At 31.6% G+C, this 6000-nt stretch overlaps 2 non-coding genes across 2 annotated transcripts; both read left to right on the top strand.

The window, feature by feature from the left end:
• The first annotated feature begins 1037 nt into the window (after nucleotides 1-1037).
• On the top strand, nucleotides 1038-1110 carry TRNAK-UUU (transfer RNA lysine (anticodon UUU)). Its single transcript has one exon. It is a non-coding gene; the product is annotated as a tRNA-Lys (tRNA).
• A 2889-nt stretch (nucleotides 1111-3999) lies between these two features.
• TRNAK-UUU (transfer RNA lysine (anticodon UUU)) lies at nucleotides 4000-4072 on the top strand. The gene has a single exon. It is a non-coding gene; the product is annotated as a tRNA-Lys (tRNA).
• Nucleotides 4073-6000: the final 1928 nt, after the last annotated feature.

Raw genomic sequence — 6000 nt, 5'->3', positions numbered from 1 at the left:
TCATAAGTTATGGTCTGTTTTGTATTACAGAACCCCCTGATAGCTGAGGCTTTTGCAAAACTGATAGAGTGGATATTAATTAATAACGGGTCCCAGGGGCCGTTTTAGAGTAAGTGAGGCCTGGACCAAAAATTCTTGTGTAAGGTTATTTTCTTTCCAGTAACCTAAGAGAAAAAGGCCTAAAATCAGTTGATAATTGCCCAATTATTCCCATTTATGGAACTTGTAATGATCTAATAATTGATGTGAATATGTCACAGCTTAACATGAGTTAATTACTATAGGACATGAGCAAACTAAAAAATATGCATTGTCGGGTACCAAAATGTAGACTGATAATTAATGTTGATTTAGTCATGAATATTGGCAGGTTCATGGATTACTTTTTCATATTCTGGTTTAGTCAGGCTTTGTGCATAAATAAACTATCATAAACATAACCTTAACTCGTCATCCTGAGTGAGCAAAAAGCCAAAATACAGTGCATTTAAGATCTCCTATATGATGAAGTTGAGGTGACGATGATTATGGACTTTGTGGTATACTTCAGGACCAAGGTGAAGAATGATGGAGAAGACACCTCCAGGAAAACAGGAAGTGAAGGGCACAATTTAAAGAGGGTCTCGGAGCTCCTCTCCACCTTAGAGAAGAAGATCAAGGGGGAACTACCAAGTCGATGAATCACCCCACAAACGACTTGTCTGTATATCACAGTTAGATAATTTTTTTTTTTGAGGACTAAGTAATTTCTCGTAATTGGTGATAATGATGTATCACAAAAAAACTCATCTACAAAAAAACTTTACTTGCAAAAATATTAATGATTCAGCTTTTGAAAAAAATTATGTGCAAAATTTCATTTTGTAATCTGAGATGTAAAAAAGTTATGCTTTTGAAGTATTGTTTTTGAATATCCAATTCATAGCTCAAAATAACAAATCTTAAACTGTCGGAAATTTGCATTGTTTTTTTAGCCACGCAGCCACAAGTTAACTATTAAATTTTGTATTTTTAGAACTGTGTGGACAAAGTAACAAGCCCGTGTAGCTCAGTTGGTAGAGCGTTAGGCTTTTAACCTAACGGTCCAGGGTTCGAGCCCCTGCACGGGCTTCATTATTTTCTTCTGCTTTGCTCTTCTTTAGGAGCAAAAATATTTATTAAGCAGCACCTACCATCCTTCTACAAAATACCTTCGTTCCCCACACGGCATGGGGAGATCATTCATGCATTGAGCACGGCAGATCGCCAACATTCATAATTTGCCCAGCAGCACTAATGCTCAGGCTTAGTACTTTTTGCATTTATTACTGCCTTTATTGTTTTTATACGCTTAACTCCTATTGCCTCAAACATAATTACAACAAATTTGTTTGACCAACAAAGGTAATAAGTTATTTACTTCACAGATTGCTGAGGAAGAGGCAACTTTCAGATTCTACTGCAGGTGCAGTTACCCATGGATTTATCAACTATTTATTTAGTTTATTGCAGGCTTGGACCCGTTCACCCTTTTTCCGTTGAATGAATGTGTTGAATTTCACACAGCATTCACCATCTTGTTTTAAATAAAGTTCAAAAAATATTGAAGTATTTACCAATAAAAAATGAAACTGTCTGTCGAAAATTGCACTCTAGCCTAACCTAGAATCCCTAATTCATACACGACCATTCCATAGTCCACTGATTTGCAAAAGGTATATTGTGAAATATTCCATAGAAAGAAAAAGTTTACACAATAATTCATGATTTACTTAATTTAATTTTTCAATATATATTTATTTTATTTTAGGCATTCTCAAAGATCATGTTTATTAGACCTAAAATCAAGAAAAATTTATCAGTAATCTTTGGACAAACAATCATTAGAAACAGTGATGGACAAGTAAACTCATCCTTTTAACTAGTCAAGTTAATTATTGTTTTAGTTTTTAAGAACTAGTTCGAGTGCAATTTTCGTAACAAGTTTAGTTAAAGTTAATCAGCTTTAAGTGTATTTAAAGTTAAATTAACTCACCCAACCTTGATCAAGTTTAAATTGACTTTGATATTAAAAAAATAACTAATTAAATTAGTCTATATAGAGATTTATCAAGGCTTTATAATCAAGATTTTTCTGTCAGTCTCTATGCCTGGGATTTTCTCTAATTCCAATTCCACGATCAAGGAAAAATTACAGATTCATACTCTCAACAATTTCTGTTTCGAAGCATAAAAGAAATTCAAGAGAAATTAACTATTGAAATGGAGGTCAAAGAAGGCTAAAGTTTAGATTTTTGAGTTTTTATGTAATTTTAAACTATATGTAAAATTAATAAAATATGGGAGATAATCTATAAACGATTTGGTGTGGAAAGACCCAATTCCAAAGTTTCATAAAACAGGTAGTGTCGACACCGTGTTTAACTAAATTATCAGAGAACTAAAGGTTATTTCAAGTTTTTTTAGTATTTCAACTGATAATTAAAAAAAATAAATTCATCTTTAACTAATTAACTTAATCAAGTTATGTTAAAGTTAAGATTATACAGTTTAAAAAATTAACTAGTTAAGTTAAAATCTGATTTTGAGAAATAAAAAAATTACTAGTTGGGTTAAAGTTGAAATAAAGTTGTTTAAATAATTAACTAGTTAAGTTAATAGTTAATTAACTTATCTAAGTTAAGTTAAGTTGCATTAACTAGCCCAACTATGATTAGAAACAACAATAAATGAATGAAAAAAGACTGGTGTTCATTATTCTTTTCCATCTCCAATCTTGCTTTATTGAAGGAACTGAATGTAAACAAAAAAATCTATATTATATTGTTGTCGAGATACCAATATTTTTGTAGAAGTTCCGGTACTCAAATACGTATCAGTTATTGTTATCATTTTTCGAATGAAATCATTTAAATCTAAATGGGCAATGGCCGAGTTCAAAACCTCCACCTTAAATCAAGTTGAGTGATATATATCTCAATTTGTTCATAAGTTATGGTCTGTTTTGTATTACAGAACCCCCTGATAGCTGAGGCTTTTGCAAAACTGATAGAGTGGATATTAATTAATAACGGGTCCCAGGGGCCGTTTTAGAGTAAGTGAGGCCTGGACCAAAAATTCTTGTGTAAGGTTATTTTCTTTCCAGTAACCTAAGAGAAAAAGGCCTAAAATCAGTTGATAATTGCCCAATTATTCCCATTTATGGAACTTGTAATGATCTAATAATTGATGTGAATATGTCACAGCTTAACATGAGTTAATTACTATAGGACATGAGCAAACTAAAAATATGCATTGTCGGGTACCAAAATGTAGACTGATAATTAATGTTGATTTAGTCATGAATATTGGCAGGTTCATGGATTACTTTTTCATATTCTGGTTTAGTCAGGCTTTGTGCATAAATAAACTATCATAAACATAACCTTAACTCGTCATCCTGAGTGAGCAAAAAGCCAAAATACAGTGCATTTAAGATCTCCTATATGATGAAGTTGAGGTGACGATGATTATGGACTTTGTGGTATACTTCAGGACCAAGGTGAAGAATGATGGAGAAGACACCTCCAGGAAAACAGGAAGTGAAGGGCACAATTTAAAGAGGGTCTCGGAGCTCCTCTCCACCTTAGAGAAGAAGATCAAGGGGGAACTACCAAGTCGATGAATCACCCCACAAACGACTTGTCTGTATATCACAGTTAGATAATTTTTTTTTTTGAGGACTAAGTAATTTCTCGTAATTGGTGATAATGATGTATCACAAAAAAACTCATCTACAAAAAAACTTTACTTGCAAAAATATTAATGATTCAGCTTTTGAAAAAAATTATGTGCAAAATTTCATTTTGTAATCTGAGATGTAAAAAAGTTATGCTTTTGAAGTATTGTTTTTGAATATCAATTCATAGCTCAAAATAACAAATCTTAAACTGTCGGAAATTTGCATTGTTTTTTTAGCCACGCAGCCACAAGTTAACTATTAAATTTTGTATTTTTAGAACTGTGTGGACAAAGTAACAAGCCCGTGTAGCTCAGTTGGTAGAGCGTTAGGCTTTTAACCTAACGGTCCAGGGTTCGAGCCCCTGCACGGGCTTCATTATTTTCTTCTGCTTTGCTCTTCTTTAGGAGCAAAAATATTTATTAAGCAGCACCTACCATCCTTCTACAAAATACCTTCGTTCCCCACACGGCATGGGGAGATCATTCATGCATTGAGCACGGCAGATCGCCAACATTCATAATTTGCCCAGCAGCACTAATGCTCAGGCTTAGTACTTTTTGCATTTATTACTGCCTTTATTGTTTTTATACGCTTAACTCCTATTGCCTCAAACATAATTACAACAAATTTGTTTGACCAACAAAGGTAATAAGTTATTTACTTCACAGATTGCTGAGGAAGAGGCAACTTTCAGATTCTACTGCAGGTGCAGTTACCCATGGATTTATCAACTATTTATTTAGTTTATTGCAGGCTTGGACCCGTTCACCCTTTTTCCGTTGAATGAATGTGTTGAATTTCACACAGCATTCACCATCTTGTTTTAAATAAAGTTCAAAAAATATTGAAGTATTTACCAATAAAAAATGAAACTGTCTGTCGAAAATTGCACTCTAGCCTAACCTAGAATCCCTAATTCATACACGACCATTCCATAGTCCACTGATTTGCAAAAGGTATATTGTGAAATATTCCATAGAAAGAAAAAGTTTACACAATAATTCATGATTTACTTAATTTAATTTTTCAATATATATTTATTTTATTTTAGGCATTCTCAAAGATCATGTTTATTAGACCTAAAATCAAGAAAAAATTTATCAGTAATCTTTGGACAAACAATCATTAGAAACAGTGATGGACAAGTAAACTCATCCTTTTAACTAGTCAAGTTAATTATTGTTTTAGTTTTTAAGAACTAGTTCGAGTGCAATTTTCGTAACAAGTTTAGTTAAAGTTAATCAGCTTTAAGTGTATTTAAAGTTAAATTAACTCACCCAACCTTGATCAAGTTTAAATTGACTTTGATATTAAAAAAATAACTAATTAAATTAGTCTATATAGAGATTTATCAAGGCTTTATAATCAAGATTTTTCTGTCAGTCTCTATGCCTGGGATTTTCTCTAATTCCAATTCCACGATCAAGGAAAAATTACAGATTCATACTCTCAACAATTTCTGTTTCGAAGCATAAAAGAAATTCAAGAGAAATTAACTATTGAAATGGAGGTCAAAGAAGGCTAAAGTTTAGATTTTTGAGTTTTTATGTAATTTTAAACTATATGTAAAATTAATAAAATATGGGAGATAATCTAAAACGATTTGGTGTGGAAAGACCCAATTCCAAAGTTTCATAAAACAGGTAGTGTCGACACCGTGTTTAACTAAATTATCAGAGAACTAAAGGTTATTTCAAGTTTTTTTAGTATTTCAACTGATAATTAAAAAAATAAATTCATCTTTAACTAATTAACTTAATCAAGTTATGTTAAAGTTAAGATTATACAGTTTAAAAAATTAACTAGTTAAGTTAAAATCTGATTTTGAGAAATAAAAAAATTACTAGTTGAGTTAAAGTTGAAATAAAGTTGTTTAAATAATTAACTAGTTAAGTTAATAGTTAATTAACTTATCTAAGTTAAGTTAAGTTGCATTAACTAGCCCAACTATGATTAGAAACAACAATAAATGAATGAAAAAAAGACTGGTGTTCATTATTCTTTTCCATCTCCAATCTTGCTTTATTGAAGGAACTGAATGTAAACAAAAAAATCTATATTATATTGTTGTCGAGATACCAATATTTTTGTAGAAGTTCCGGTACTCAAATACGTATCAGTTATTGTTATCATTTTTCGAATGAAATCATTTAAATCTAGAATGGGCAAAGGTCGAGTTCAAAACCTCCACCTTAAATCAAGTTGAGTGATATATATCTCAATTTGTTCATAAGTTATGGTCTGTTTTGTATTACAGAACCCCCTGATAGCTGAGGCTTTTGCAAAACTGATAGAGTGGA

Source organism: Lepeophtheirus salmonis, chromosome 14, assembly GCF_016086655.4.
Source record: "Lepeophtheirus salmonis chromosome 14, UVic_Lsal_1.4, whole genome shotgun sequence".
NCBI lineage: Eukaryota > Metazoa > Arthropoda > Copepoda > Siphonostomatoida > Caligidae > Lepeophtheirus > Lepeophtheirus salmonis.
This window is presented reverse-complemented; position numbering and strand designations above follow the sequence as displayed.